Here is a 14959-nt window from a genome sequence, read left to right as displayed (position 1 = left end):
CTCCCTAAGGTTGTTGCAAGATCTGGAAAATGGGAAGCATTGTATCCCAACACGGTCAATGCATGATCCCGGACTGGGAATGCTTGAGTGGCTCCTCTTCTGCTTCTCTCTTGCTACGTGACCCTGGATAAGCCACTTCACCTTCTGGGCCCCACATGCCTCATCTATAAAGTGAAGGGATGGCTTTCTGAGGCCACTGTTAGTTCTAGTACACTATTATCCTTTATTGTTTATCATTATTATTATTGCTTTGGTATTAATCCAACTGCTTTAGTCAGAGGCAGTTTCTCAAGTGGAAGTGGTAATTTAATAAATGACGTCTCCCTGTGCTTTGCTAGAGGGGTTCCCTCAAGAGCCTTAATAGGCATTGTGAAAGGCACTGCACATGTCTGAGGTTTCTATACAGCTCCCCTTTGCTTTGGATCTGTCTCAGGATCCCCAGAATGACAGCCAGTGTCCTGACTATCTTCCTTCCGCCCTGAAGCCTACAGACAACCCAACATTCACACGCTCACGATAGCTCCTGCCCTAGGAATGGGCTGGTTCCTGCCTGGGAAAAGGTATGTGAGCTGGGCCTTGGCCCTCAAGGGACACAGACACTTGACTCCCAGAGCAAAGAGCTGCCTGTAACCCTGGAAGGGAGCCGGGTGCTTTGCTTGTACAGTCACGGGCCAAGCCCTCCTTGGCCCACTCATTACTGCATTGAGCAAACTTTCTGCCTCAAGTTTGCTTTCTTTTCTGCTCAGAACTGTGCCAAGGCATTATGCAGCAGGCCAGACGTCTAGCACCTTTAATGACAATAATAATAATTTGCATTTATACAAGGCCTTTCATCGGGGAATCTTAAAGTGCATCACAAACAATAATTAATTTTCCTTTGCAAGTCTGGGAGCCAGCTAAGTAGGAGCCCCTTTACTTTGCAGGGAAAGGGTACTTTCCTGGGCTGTGAAACATGTTCGAGGCCTTTCCACCTACTCGAAACCTACCTGCTCTCAAGGCCTGGCTAAGTGTTAGGTCCTCCATGGAGCCTCCTGCTGCCAACCCAGCCCAAGCCATTTATCCTGCCTCGGAAGGTCTGCACTGCATGGCTGGTGCCAATCAGAGGACCGTACAGGAGGGAGAGGTCTTAGGAGGCTGTCCGAGGCAGGGCTTGCCCTAACAGCTCTTCTGAGGGATGGTCTTTTGGGACGAGGAGCAAAGTACTTACAGGCACATCTAGTACTGTTCTTCCTTCTCAGGAACTGAGACCTGGACCTCCCTCCACAACTCCCTCCTCTACTCTGAAACCAAGCCATCTGACACAGACTGCCTGGGTTGCTGGTAGATGTCTCTGGCACACAAGCTATCTACTTCTGTGGTCACCCTTGGCTGTGGTCTGGAGCTGGGTGGCTCAGACCTCACCAAGGTTCAGCAAAGGCCCTGTGAATTGAGTGGTGGGGTAGCTGGAAGCTCCACCATCTGCTGTGGGTCCCAAGGTCAGGCTGCATTCCTGACTGCTTGGGAGGAGTCCCCTGGGTATCGCTGGCTCTCCCTGGCTTTAACACCAGAGGCTTGGGCTTATTTGGGGTTGGGAGGCTGCATGTCAGTGAGACAGAAATATCCTAATTTTCTGTTGAACAACTGAACATCTATCACTGAGCTGTCACCAGCCCACTGTGGATGTATTCTTAAATATATGCAACAAAAGTCAACTCCAGGGACTGGTTTTTGGAAACCAAGTCAGATAATAATCTCTTTAGGTTTTTTTCCTCTTCCCCCATTTCATCAGAATAAATACTTGATATTAAACTTGAGAAAAGGATGTATCAATGCTGAGCTGGGAACTCCATGACTTTCCTCCCTGGGGAGTTAAAGGCAAGGGAAGCATCAAGACTTGAGTGGGAATCGTTTCTAAGCTTATTTTCAAAAAGCCAGATCTTCTGGGGGAACCACAACTCCTTTGAGAGATCACTGGGTCCTTGCAGGTTTGCTGAATGCCTGAAAAGACGCCACCCTCCCCCTGCCAAGAGCACATTGTTTGGGTGAGATTTTTCTCAAAGTGGTTTACCACGGAAGGAATTTTGAGCATGCGTTCAAGGCTTGCACCCCAAGTGCACGAAGTTTTGCTTTTGGGTACACAGCCTCTATTTGCTCTGATTCCTACTTCTGGTCTAGAATCAAGGTGATCATATTTGGTTTGGATTTGGCCTGGGCCATTGATCTGGGAGATAGGACTGGAAAAAGACAAATGGACTATAGAAAGAGCCTCCTGGTGTCATTCTGGGGCAAGGATTACACCCTTAACCACTTCCCACCGGCTTCAGAGAAGAACATGGACTCTGGAATCAGAAAGAACTGAATTTACATATAGGCCCATCACTTACTACCTGTGTGTCTGGGGAAGTCCTTGGCTTTCCATATAGTTCCCTGCTGTGGCTGTTGTGAAGCACCGTGTCAGGTACACGGTAAGAACTCAAGTCACACTGTTTTCCTTTCCTCCCCGCCACTCCTCTGCCATCAGACAGCTACGGAAACATATGCTGAGCAACTCCTGTTTTGCTTTAACTAAAAAACAATTCTTGAAAAGCTCCCATTGCTAAGGGCCCGGGACACCTGGAGCCACTGTCTATCTGGTGCCTGGCACCTAGTAGCTTTCCAATGTTTATTGAGTAAGTGAGTGAACTAACTTGATACTTGGTATTCTGCAGTTTACAATACGCTTTTAAAATAACCTTAGGTTAATCCAAATAAAACCACACGTGTGGAAAAGGTCCTGTTTCTGTACTGCCACAGTATGCACGACAAAACAGGCTTGCAAAGAGGAAGAACTTGTCCAAGGTCAGGCATGGGGTAAAGGCAGAGGGGGACGTGGGTCTGAGCCAGTGCCCTGCCAGTAACACATTGTCAGCTCAGGAGGGTCTTCTGTGCCTTCGGTGGCCATTGTGGGCTCTACAAGGAGCAGGAAAACACAGCTCCAGGGGCAACCATGTTCCACTAGAGCACTACTCCAAATCTATCTAGCCACAGCACACTGCAGTTAAACATGAGGGTAACATCCGGAGCCTGGTGATGGGGAATAGTACATTTTAAAAATAAGGAGCATCTGTCATTGGGCAAGGAGTCTTTCTCTCAGGCCTGAGCTGTGGTCCCAGGCTACTGTACATGGCCAATTCCGTGTAGATCTCACTAGCCTACTATCCCCCCTTGCCTGGGATGGACAGTGCTTATGCCTTTTATCTTCCTAGTGCATCTTTTAAGGCCCCAGAGAGGGAAGTGCTGAGTCCATAGGACATGCTCGTTCCTTAGCATGGTTCTCTGCACATGCTGAGGACAGTGAAGAACGGCATTCCCTCTGTTCCCATCATCTTTTAGAACAGAGAAAGGGGACCAGAAATAGACATTCAGTCCTTGATCACTGTGGGCTCTCGGCTTCTCTTTTTTCCAACTTCTTTAGCCTCTGAATTCTGGGAACTGCTGACAGACACACGATGAGAAGGGTGGTATGGGAGTCTTTCAAATTTGTCCACATGGCTGGCCTGAATACAATTTCCAGCATGAACTGAGGAGTGGACTCAGATCTGACCACAATGCAGTGCTACCCTCAGGCTTCCTCCCAGCCTTCTCCAAATTGCTCTGACAACACACTCCACTGGGTAGCTGTAACCCAATGCCTTGACAGTGAGGTCAGCTCCTCCTACCAGGAGCCCGTCTATTCTGGACCTCTGAGCACATTTCTTGGTGCTGCTAGTGTGCTGCTTTTGAGATGGAACTATGTGGAAAATCACAAGTATTTCTTTTGCTGAGCCAGAGCTTAGGCTCCCCAACATCAGTGCCTAAGCTTATCAGGCCTGCAGAGACTCAGCAAGAGGACCAAGTTTCTGCTCTCAGCCAGGGAGCACCCTACAATCACACTGCAATTCTGCTGCAGGGGACTAGGAAGAGGGGCGTGCCAGTGGCCAGCCCAGTATACTGTGGTTTCAAAGGCCAAGGTCAAACAGAGTTAACATGTTGTTAGCTATCAAGGAGACTGTGACAGGCCTCTGTAGACTTCTAACATACCAGCTGGGTGTTAGGAGAGACTGCTGGACTTGGAAGAGCAGCTTCTAGGCCATGGCAGTAAGTAGGAGCTAAAATCTAGCCTGTGTTCAGCTTGCTAAGCTGTGCGGTTGCCCAGGGCCATGTGCCCAGAGAAAGGGGCAGATTTTGCTTTACCCCAAGTTATTAGTCAAACTCTGCACCAATCCAAAGGGGGGCACCCTTTTTCAGTTTGCACAACGCTTTCTTATAGGCCACAGTGGTCCTGATAAGAGGACTGTTCACTTCTGTATTTTTGGTTCTCTCTTAGGTATCTGAATTTGTTTTACTGGCATGCAAATTCTATAAATTGCAACTTTGTTGGGATTGACTTTGGGAGAGGAAGGTGAAAAAGATTAGTTCTTTCCTAGTCTGCATTTTAAAAGCATTTTTAGAACCCATTTCTGTTTCTCTTACTATGGCCCAAAGCTATCTTCCCCCATCCTACTGCTCAGATTGGGAGACTAAGGCAGGCCAGACCAGGGGTGGGCATTGTCTGGGCTTCTGAAGGCAGTATGTAGTGTCCCTTCTACCCCTGCCCCACTTTACCAGGCAGATGAATGGGCATTCAAATACGTATTCCTTTCCACGTGGGTACAAATAGATATTCCACCTTGTCACTGAATACAGTTGGTTCCATAGCCAAGGAATCTTTTTTCCCAAACTGGTGAACTCCATGGGTGCCAAAGCCACCAGACCCATGAACAAACATAGACACACAGCAAAATAAACTCTGTAAAAATACAGCAAAACATCCCCCATCCTTTGCACAGTAAGCAGTGTCAAAAGCATTCTCTGTATTGCCAACCACTACATGGAAGAAGGAAAGAGGCCCTTTCCCTAGTCAGCCCCATATTATGGGAGCTCTTCCTACAGAGAACGTTCACAAGTGCCATGCTGGAAACGCAGATAACATCTAGTTCAGAGATCAGCAAACTTTCTGCAAAGACCAGACGATCACTAAATATTTTCAGCTTTCCAAGTTCCATACTCTGTTGAAATAATTCAAGTCTTCCCTTGTAGTGATAGCAGCCATAGACAAGATGTAAATAAATGGGTGTGGTTATGTTCCAATAAAACTTTATTCATAAACACAGTTTATGAATGTTTATAAACACTGCTCAAGCTGGACAGCCACCAAGGTAGAGGCCAAAACTGCTACCTGAATAACTGCAGGTTTATTGTTTTCTGATGTTCCTGTGGTTTTTTGGAACTCAGGGCCTCACACTTGGTAGGCAGCTGCCCTACCACTTGAACCACACCCCTAAGCCTTTTTTGCTTTAGTTATTTTTCAGATAGGGTCTTATATTTTTTCCCTGGGCCAATGTGACTTGAGATCCCCCTCGTACACCTCCCATGTAGCGGGGATTTCAGGCATGGGCCAAAAACTCAGCTTTTTTCTTGAGATGAGGTCTTGAGAATTTTTTGGCCTGAACCTTGATCCTCCTGATCAACACATCCTGAGTACCTGGGAGTTATAGGTATGAGCCACCATGCCTGGCCCTAACGAGAGATTTTTAACTAAGATATTTAACTTCACCAGAAGGGACCAAAAAGCAGGTGGAAAATCACAAGTTAATATCTCTGTACAGGCTAACATCTAATGGGACTGAGAAAGACCACCTGCATATCTAGTTCAGCATGTAGACACAGAAGCAGGGGTTAGAGCCTCCTAAATATATATCGCTCATAGTCATTTATCACCTAGACTGAAGCACAATCTTAAAATGCCAGGACATGGGCTGGAAAGCCACTGGCACTCCTCTGTGAACAAAGTGAGAAGAAAGCAGTAAATTCATTTTTTCCAGTCAGCAGCTAGTCAAACGTCTAACAGTACATAAATGGTCAGAGAGGACAAGCCCTCTCGTCCAGGGCTGAGAACAGGTTGTTTTGGCTGTCGAGCATTTTCAAAACAAGTTTTCTTGGTCTCATGACAGGTTGTGGCAAGAAGAAGAAAATGAAAAGAGTGAAAGATCCCATGACTGCTCTCTGAGCTTGCACGTGGGCTGGCTCTGCCTGCACAGTCAAGTTTGCTTTCAGAGCACTCAGATAAAGTTGGTCTTAGAGTTAACACCACCTTGCTGGTGACACCTGTTAATGCAGTGATCCCTTAGAACTCCCTGGCAGCTACATAATCATTCTGGTCTGGGAGGAGTAAGAGGTCAAACTCACTGTTTAGCCCAAAGATGATATTCTGTTTGAACCTATAAACTGCTTTGTTTTAATTTTTACCTTATGCTATGGTGATAGATTCTCCCCCCGAAACTGAGGTTAAAAGCTATCTGTTCCGAGGTGGATTTTTCCATCTTAATTGCAGAGCACTTGGTTTGGTGGGGGGTGGGGGGGGAGTGGGGGTGGGGTGGGGGGGTGGAGGGGGACGACGAACGGACGAGGAAGCATGACAGGGGCAGGCCAGGAACAGGCTGGGCTTCCAGCAGTAGTGGTCTGCTATTGGGGCCTTAACAAACTCTGCCTACAGGACAGGAGTCAAAGCACAGAGCCGAGTGTGGCAGTATAAAGGACATAGCACCAGGCAGTCTGGGGACTTATGCAATCCAGAGGAATATTCAGAAATCAACCAAACAAGTATGCTGGGAATTGTCTGATTCCCTGAACAATCACTAAAAAATGAAAGCAGCAGCCAGAAGACAGATGGGGGTTCAGACTCAAATTCCTGCTCTGGATTGCCCTTCCAGCTCTCCTGTGACCCTCCGACTCCTGCAGCAGTGTGCAGTTAGTCCTTTACTATCACACCTGGGTGACTGTCCCAAGTCCCTGAAGAAACACTGGAAGAAGGCACTCCTGAGGGTGGCCCTTACTTTATGAGCAAGTTACCAGACCACACAGGCTGTCTTCATTCTGCCAACTGTCTATGAGAATATTCTGAAGAAAGAAAAGAAAATCCTCCACAGAACCTTCAAGTTGGAGGAAGTAAAGCCTCATGTGTGTCTGTGCCCAGGCACAGAGAGGCCTGAGATACGTGCAGGCTGGCACAAGCCATTCTTCCTGCCTCACCCTCAATCCCATCTCCAAACCTAGGCACTGGGGACCATCAGCATTGAGTGTCTGCCTGCCCAGGAAGGGATTTGAAGGCTCAGCCCAAGGCCTGCTGTGTGGAGTCTTTACAACCTGAGAGATGAGAAGAAGGGTGAATCCTTTCCCAGCTAGGCACAGATCATTCTGGCTGATGCTGGGTTGCCTCTCAATACAGGAAGCCCAGATAAATTCAAAGTTCAGACAAATAGCACATAACTTTTTAGTGTAAATATGTCCTAAATGCTGCATGGACATACTTAGGCTAAATGATTTGTAACTTAACTCATATTTAAATTTAATGAGGCATTTTGCATTTTAAGAGGCTGTATCTAGCCATCCTAATTCCAGAGAACCAGAGTGGGTCTCTGAAAGCCCTGGGTATCATGGTGGCAAAGGAATAAAAGGACCCAACACAAACGTCCCTTTATAGTGTTCCATAAGCCTAGAACTTAATGTTCATGCCCTTATTAATATTCCCAAGGCTAAGAGTTGGATTTACCTATCTACACCGAGGTAGACCATTTTATCAATATGTAAGTTCTTAAAAATCTTACTGCCTACAGAAAAAGGGCCAAATGTCAGGGCAGGGCAGTCAATAATGGCAGCCACTACTAACACCAACACTATGACAGGCATTTTATAACCATTTCCCCATTTAACACTCACAATCCCCTGTGAGGGAAGATAGTTACTGTCAAGTGCGGGTGAGGAAACCAAGGCCCACAGAGGTCAAAAAACAACTAGAAAGCAGTAGAACCAGGATTTGAATTCTGGTTGATCTGATTGTAGAGCATGAGTTCTTTCCATCCCATGGAACTCTGTTGCCTGCCTGTGCCTGCTCCCTTCCTTCTTTTCTTTCTTCCTTCTGTGCTTCCTTTCCTCTCTCTCCCTGGATCATGCCCATCCTCCACCTCCAGCTTCTTAAGAGCTCAGGAACCAGACACCTTCTCCTTTCTCAGGCCCCCTGCTGTGCTTCCATGCATGTTGTCCATGTGGCTATTTTACATGGAGTTATTTATACAGACTGTTCAGCTCTCCTCTGAAGGCAGGCACTATATTCTACACATCACTTAAAATTGTGCCTAATACCTAGTTTGAATTCAATAAACATTTGTGAATGAATGAATGATTGGGAAAAGTGCTGGTGACTTAGGCAAAATCTAATCTAAGCTTGCCAACTAAAAATCCACCCTGGACAGACCTGAGAGTCAACAAGATAGGTACTGGACACTGCAGCTGTAAAGAGACAGCTGAGCATGTGCCCAGTGACTCTGGGACAACTCAGGCCATGTCTCAGGAAGAGAGCAGCACAAGAGCAGGAGACTAGCAGCTGCGGGCTGTGGTCCTCAGGGCTTTGCACATGCTCTGTGTGCAGTGGGCTCTTATATGTTTGCTGAATGGAGTTAGCAATAACGTAACTGCAGCTACACACAGAGGTGCAGGCTTAGCAGGTGCCTTTCGATCAGCTCTGGGAAACCACTGCTTCTTACAATCATGGCTGCTCTACAGTCTGTTTCCCACTGGCTCGTGGCTTCTCTGCAGCGCGGGCTGGCCCTGATCTTCCATGGCACACAGGAGAGACAAATTATTACTTTTCTCTTAGAAGTAACTGTGGATTTAGGATTACCCTTGGTGCCCCCAGCCTCACTTCCGCTTTCTGGCTTCCATTTTCCATCAGGCATGACTAAGTGTCTGTCTGGGAAGATAGGAGTCACTGGAATTTTCTCTCTTCTCACCGTGTCCTCCCCACTGGTTTGGAGGCAGCTGTGAAGCGTCATGTTGCCTTTGACCTGCTCCATCACAATATCCCTTGCCTTTTCTCTTCTCTTGCCTGTAAACCCCAGTCTAAGTTTGACTACAGGACACTTTACCTTTTCTTAAAGGTCCTTGGTGCCAGGCCTTTAGGCTCTTAGAAGAGTTATTTCTGCCCAACAACACCATGGGCTTTCTACATAGGCATAGATACCTTCAGCCTTGTGGACAAGCCCTGAAGCAGAAGGTGCTGGTGATCCAGGCCACTCCCCCCAGGTCACCCAACTGGTGGGTAGATGGGGACATGCATGCAGGTTCTGGCCCTTGCCTCCACTGCACTGCTTCTTTGAGCAAGGGAGCAGGCAAGAGGCAGAAGAAAGACAGGAGTTCAGAGGCAGCTTGGGTGGGGCCCTGGCCCAGTCATCAGGGGCATAGGATACTAGTCTTCACACTGTTCATCTTGAACAAGTTCTTCCAGGAAATTAAAATGATGCACTAAATGTTAAGTATATGCCAACTGCTAAGAGGTTCTTACCAATTACTTTGTTTCTGCCACAATGGTTAAAGCTCAGCAGATCCATAGCCAGCTGTACTAGTGGATCTCTAAGGTACTTCCCTGTCCCATGTCCTAAAGTCAGCCTCCTCCAGAAAGCTTACCATCCTAGGATGTACTCCTGCCCGACATACATCCAACCCAGCTATGCTGCTGGCTGTGTAGCTCGTGGACCACTGAGTAAGGCTAACAGTCCCCATATCTATCGTCATTTTTGCTCATTTCTATCAATCGTCTATTAAAGGAAGATGTGAATTAAGTTCATTTTCACAGGGGGCCCTTGTGCTGAATGATCTGACAACAGACAAGACAGAATCCTGTTTCTGCAGAAGTATGGCCTCTGCTTGTCATTGTGATCTGCACATAATGGATGGTTCTGATTTGTTCTTTGATGCTTCCCTTCTTTTTCTAGAATTCATGCCCTAATGAGAAGTGATAGGAACAAGCGGCTGAACCCTCCTGCCTTGGCTGGACTCCACATCACACATGACAGCCCTGAGCAGCCCTGGCGGCACCTGTCAGAAACCAACATGCACATCTGAACAGTCAAGCCTCATTCCTGAGAAGCTGTTTTAACTTGACATCTGAAAATGTACTGCATCTAGAATTATTTTACAGGGTGTGTGTTCAGGGCATATTGTGCACGTTCCACAGCTGAAGTGTTCTATAAATATCAGATACAGGCTGTACAAAAAGCATCACGTACATGATGTCCTTAATTCTATTTAGTAAGTAAGTTTTCAATTTATGTCTGACCTCTGGCAACAGAGATAGAAGTTTCTTAACACAAATAAAAAAAAAGTGTGCTAAGCTACCTTAAACATACTCCTCACTTAAAGTCCCAGAAATGTATTAGAACTAGGGATCAGCAGGTACCAGGTGCTGGCCCAGTACTTGTAGATAGATGGCGGTTCCGAGACCCAGAAAAGTCTTTCCCATGACCCCAAAGGAAATTAATAGTGGTGCCTCGATGAGACCCAGGCCTTCTAACTTCCAGCTGTTTGTTTGTTTGTTTGCTTATTTATTTAGTGGTACTAGGATTTGAACTCAGGGCTTCATGCTTGCTAGGCAGGGTCTCTCTCATTTGAGCCACAACTCCCTCACAGCCATTGTTTTTTCACTTACTGTATACTCCTTTTTCCAACAGTTCAACGGCAACTCTGATTCCATTAATAAATGTATGGTCCTCTCTAGTATATTATAAAAAATCCCAAACCAGCTCTCTACCCTTTCCTTTCTGACTCTATAAGGCATCTATATATATATGAGGCATCTGTCTATTTTTCCAAGAAAGAAAACGTGACTGAAACTCACAGATAAGAAGGTAATTGCACTTGGTGACTGAGAACAGTTTTTTCCATGGTGTGTGTGTGTGTGTGTTACAACTAGAACTCAAGTGTGAGTACTTAGTAGTTCTCACAATGGCACAACTATACAACTTTCCCTGACAAAGATGTGCTGGTATTCCAGTTACTGCTTTCATGTGACTCTCCTGAGAAGCCGAGTTCAGGGCAACTTCTTCTGGCTTCTGTGACTGAGGCCAGAATGTAAAACCCCTAACACCGTTTTCCACTGAGAAAGCAGGATGGACAGGGCGTTTGGTCCTCACAACAGCCCTCTGAGCAACACAGATGGAGGACCTGAGAAAAGATGGCCTGATGGGTCCTGCCGAGGGGGCTGATCAGCTCTGCTTTCCCCAGGGGAGAGGAGGCAGCACTGGGCTGTAAACACTTGTGCCTGGTACAACTGGGGCTGCAAACCCAGGGATGGTGAGTGGCTCACTCCAGGATGAGGCTGTGTTACCAGTAATTGATGGCCATGCTTTTTCATGGGGCTTATTATCTCACAGCAACAGATGTCAGCCTCTAATAAATAACACGCTCTCTCTGACCTATGCAATTTGCAGAGGATGCCTGGATGTTGGGCAGATCTGGATTCCTCCCCAGCTCTGTTGCTCTCTCTTCTGACAGTAAAAACAAACCAAATCCCTTGAAGATACTTTTCAAATTGATTCTCTTTGAGAGTTCGATGGGCCAATCATTCCACATTATTTATTTGGTTCAGTTTTCTCTCTACAGCTTCTATATTTCCACACCCGGTAAGAAAAAGCCCAGGAGGGACAGAGGAACTTGCCCACACAGGAACCAAGGCGGGAGGGAATGGCAGGTCTTTGCGATCACAGACTTCCTCAATTCCTGTCAGCTCACCAGCACTGGTTCCTTTACTGTCCTCTCAGGGTGCTCAGCCAGCCCAAGCTGTGCTGGCCTGAGTCTGGAAAATTCCCTCTGCTCTCCCAAGGGGAGTTCAGCTGAGATGGGATTTTTAGAAGGAACTATTCCTAGGAAACTCGGGGCAAAATAAAAGACAAAGAAAGCTGCTGAATCATGGTAGCATTTTGAGCTGCAGGTCCTGTTGTTGAGATCTGGGGCAGAATTTCCTGGGAGCCCAGCCTGCTGCTCTGCCTTCTGCCAATGTCCCCTCCTGTGCAGAGTTTGCAGTGACTCCCCTTTGGCAGAGGGGACTGGGGAGGGAGCAATTCCAATTGGCCCTAATTCTTATCTTCCTGGTTGATTCCCTACACTTGCCAGATGGGAGTTCTGGGAACACAGATGTGAAGGGGAGGGACAGGTTGGGACAAGTGGTGATCTGGAGGACGAGAATGCTACCAAGTCCCACCAGGGCTTGCCCTAAGATGGAGCTGTCTGGATGAGGACTGAGGAGAAGTGCATAGCTGGCTGGTTCCAAAGCTGCTCCAGTGGGGCCACCTCCCCAGGTGCAGGGACTGCAGTGGCAGGCCTGACTGTAGTTCAGTCTCACCAGAACAACATCAATGGATGCCCTAAGGAGCTACCAACAGGCAGCCAAGAAGAGACAAAGAGGCTCACACTATAACTATTTGCGGTCTGTGAACGCCCTTCCCCCAGCTCTACCCTGGTCCCCAAAGAATTCTCAGGCTTCAGGGCTCCTGCCTCCATGCTGTGAGGACACTGTTAGAATCAGGATTTCTACATTGTGCTCTAGAGTCCCAGGACAGAAGGGCCTCAGAGGCCACAGTAACATGTGGAGATAGGGTACAAATCTGATGGGACATTCACCCCCATTTCTTGAATGAAGAGGAGGAAATCTATTTTTACTTGTATTATTTAGAACCAATGCACGAGATTGGAAAGCATTTGGCAATGAGGAGTTTGGGGGAAAAAAGTGACTTAGGTAATGGTAGGGCACTGACAATAAAAAAAAATCATAGTTCAGAATGGACAATTTAAAAAAAATTCTCAAAGGAGAAAGTCTACACAGACAACTGGATGACAAATAATAAAAGTATGTATTGCAAACAGCAACATATGGGAAATTATGGACTGTTTTGGGGGTTGGTTGGGTAGGTTTCTAAATAAGAAAATAACACCCCTTTGGGACCTTGAAATGAGAAGGGAAACAACAAATGGTTTTAGGAAGTTCATGACGGATTACTCCCATGTGTTGACAGAGGAGCTATTTTTTTTTTTTTAAACGTTCTTCAGTGATTCTTTTATATGATGGATTTTATGTGTGACAAGCCGCTGCAGTAGGTGGTTTGGGATAAAATTCTATTTTAAGATAAGATCCCATTCAGGCCTCAAGACCCTATTTAATCAAAGAAGTCAACTGCTCCAGTCTTGAAGACTGGTCTAAAGCTATTTTCTTTTTCTTTCTCTTCTTCTTCTTCTTTTTTTTTTTTTTAATAAAGCAATAGTTGGTTGGTTTTATATAGCTTAAGGATCTGAAGGATGGAATTTCTCTATTTTTCAAATGGTTGTATTGGCACCAAGAAGATAAAGCCACAGGCTGTGGATGGATAGCTTAGAACTTTAGAATCTATAGTCAAGACACTAGTTACTGGACTATGTTTCAGGTTTGACTCCCTGATCACTTTTAATTAAAAAAAAAATCTCCTTTTTAATCCAAGGAAGGACACTGGCAGTTAACCTTCATTGCATGCTTACCCCATGCCAGGTCACACTAGTACAATGCATCTGTACTGCCCTGTGTAGCAGGCAGCAGTATAAGATTCTCCACCCACTGTAAAATCGCCAGGATTGTGACCATGATAAACTTCATTCTGGTAATTAGGATTTCTTATATGGTGCTGATAAAGTTAAGATAAATTGACACAATAAAACAGACCCTTTGCATCCGGGTAGAAAGGTCAGAGACACAGAAGGCAGAGATTGGAAACATAAGAGGGATTTGATGGCCACTGCTGGCTTGAAGATGGAAGAGCCATGTGGCAGGGAATGAGGGTAGCCTCTAGTTACTGACTAGTCTCCAGTAAGGACACAGAGACCTGACTCATACAATCACAAGGAACTGAACTCTGCCAATGAGATGATTGAGCTTGGAAGAGGAGCCCACACCCCAGCTAAAACTTTAATCTCAGTTGTCTGGGATCCTGAACAGAGAACCAGTGCATTTTGTATGGACTCCTATCTCATAGAATTGTGATGTTTTAGGAAGTCAAGCTTATGGGAATTTGTTAGTCAGCAGCACAGAAGACCTGTATACACTCTGAGCTAGGCTTCATCATTTTATAGACAAGAAGACAAAGACTCAGGAGGATTGTGCATTTCCCCAAACTCACATAGCTTGTAAATGGCAGAGACAGGTTTAAACCAAGTTGCTATGACTTGAATACTCTTAACTGCCATGTTTACTTCCTCTCTGTAGGTTTGTTACTCAAATGTCAGGCCGCTGAGGTAGGGGCCACAGATAAATGGGGAAGAGATTAGGGAACTGTGTCTGTTGGCCTGAGTGTAGATGTACGGTAAGATCAGAGAATCAACTGAGATCTGAGACTTACTCTACCAGCTGTGTGCCCTTGGGAAAGTCATTCTGAGCCTCAGTTTTCTTTTTAGCTGCAGGGCTGCAGCGATGATTCCATCATCGTGTGTGAGGGTAAACCATAATAGGTGAAGTTCATGGGGAAGACAGAGGTGCCTGGATGTCAGACAGGTGTAGTTTGCTTTTCTTGATAACTGCAAGTCTCAATGTCTTTGGTCTATACATTAGATATGATCTCCCTAATGGTTTGTTTTGAGAGAGATTAAAAATACATCTTCTTTGGGGAGAAAATGATTCCTTATTATCTTTATTTGGAAATTACAGGATAAGATGGAATGCAATTTTTTCCTTCTTTTAAAAAATTCTTTAAAAGTCAATTGTTAAAAGCCAAAGTAGCCAGGCATGGCATATCTGTAATCCTAGCACTTGGGAGGCTGAGGCAGAGATCATGAGTTCGAGGCCAGCTGAGCTATCTCAAAACAAAACAAAATGAGTAATAACAATGTCTTGTAGAATTCTGTAATATATAAAATTAAAACATGAATAAAATAGCACAAAGGCTAATTAAAGATATATAAAGAATTATACTATTTTAGGTTTTTATATTATACATGAAGCATTATATTAATTCATGGAAAACTGTGGCAAGTTAAAGATATATTTTTAATATGTAAATAACCAAAATATGACGTGAAGGGATATGCCTTTAAGAAGCCACCAGAAGAGATGAAAAAAACAAAAATAAAA

General features: G+C 45.6%; 1 protein-coding gene and 1 long non-coding RNA gene across 4 annotated transcripts in view; one reads left to right on the top strand and one right to left on the bottom strand.

The window, feature by feature from the left end:
- Babam2 (BRISC and BRCA1 A complex member 2) overlaps positions 1-14959 on the bottom strand; it is a 372389-nt gene that overhangs the window by 9721 nt on the left and 347709 nt on the right. The window lies entirely within an intron of this gene.
- On the top strand, positions 327-10208 carry LOC141414778 (uncharacterized). The gene is made up of 2 exons (XR_012439638.1): positions 327-560; positions 9807-10208. It is a non-coding gene; the product is annotated as an uncharacterized lncRNA (long non-coding RNA).

This window comes from Castor canadensis, chromosome 12 (genome assembly GCF_047511655.1).
Source record: "Castor canadensis chromosome 12, mCasCan1.hap1v2, whole genome shotgun sequence".
In the NCBI taxonomy this organism is placed as follows: domain Eukaryota; kingdom Metazoa; phylum Chordata; class Mammalia; order Rodentia; family Castoridae; genus Castor; species Castor canadensis.
Note: the sequence above shows the minus strand (reverse complement) of the source record. Positions and strands in the feature narration are given on the sequence as shown.